Source organism: Lipotes vexillifer, unplaced genomic scaffold (genome assembly GCF_000442215.2).
Source record: "Lipotes vexillifer unplaced genomic scaffold, Lipotes_vexillifer_v1.1 scaffold91, whole genome shotgun sequence".
NCBI classification, from domain to species: domain Eukaryota; kingdom Metazoa; phylum Chordata; class Mammalia; order Artiodactyla; family Lipotidae; genus Lipotes; species Lipotes vexillifer.
Window position 1 is genome coordinate 2,932,112 of NW_006777583.1, and position 762 is coordinate 2,932,873.

Here is a 762-nt window from a genome sequence, read left to right on the forward strand (position 1 = left end):
TTTAATAACTTAGTTTTGTAAGTCCACCCCCCCTTTCCTTTCGATTGTTATAATGGAAAACATTGCTTTCAGTGATTAGAAGTAAAATGTTGATGGCAAATTTAAAAGACATTACGATCCTTTATATCTTTTTTCTCTTGGCAAAGCAATTTAATTAGGAAATAATCTTGTCCTCTAACATCTGACAATTACCATAAAATTATATCCCACTTGGTTGGCAACGAAACAGTTTGTTCGAATTTGTAGCAAAATTTTGAGCTTTTACATTACTGTGAAAAGACAGTCAGATTTTAAATTAGAAAGATGAGGTTTAAAAAAAATCAGAAATGCAAAGAACCGCTTTTAAAACGCAATCTCCAATTTTCAGAAGTATGATTTCAGTGGGGCTGAGAGTGGGGAACCTACTAAATCCTTCAGGGAAGGAGAAGGGAGCACCTGGGGAGGTGCTGATCACATCAGAGCTCAGCTCTTGCTGCCTGTGCACGCGTGTGACTGTGTGCACGCACGCGTGTGTGTGTGTGTATGTGTGTGCCTGCGTGTGTGCGCGCGCGCAGCCATAGGGCCGCTGGGGTGCTCGGGCCGCGGGCTTCCTCGCGGCCGGGAGCGGGGCGCGCGTCCCCGGCTGGGCAGACCTGGGTCGTGCGCAAACGCATGCAACGGCGGCTCTTTGTGTGTCTGTGTGGCTCCGCGCCGCCGCGGGCACCATTTTCTGCTCGGCTCGGGACAGGCACATAAAAGGGAAGGCGGTTGCCGCCCGTCGCC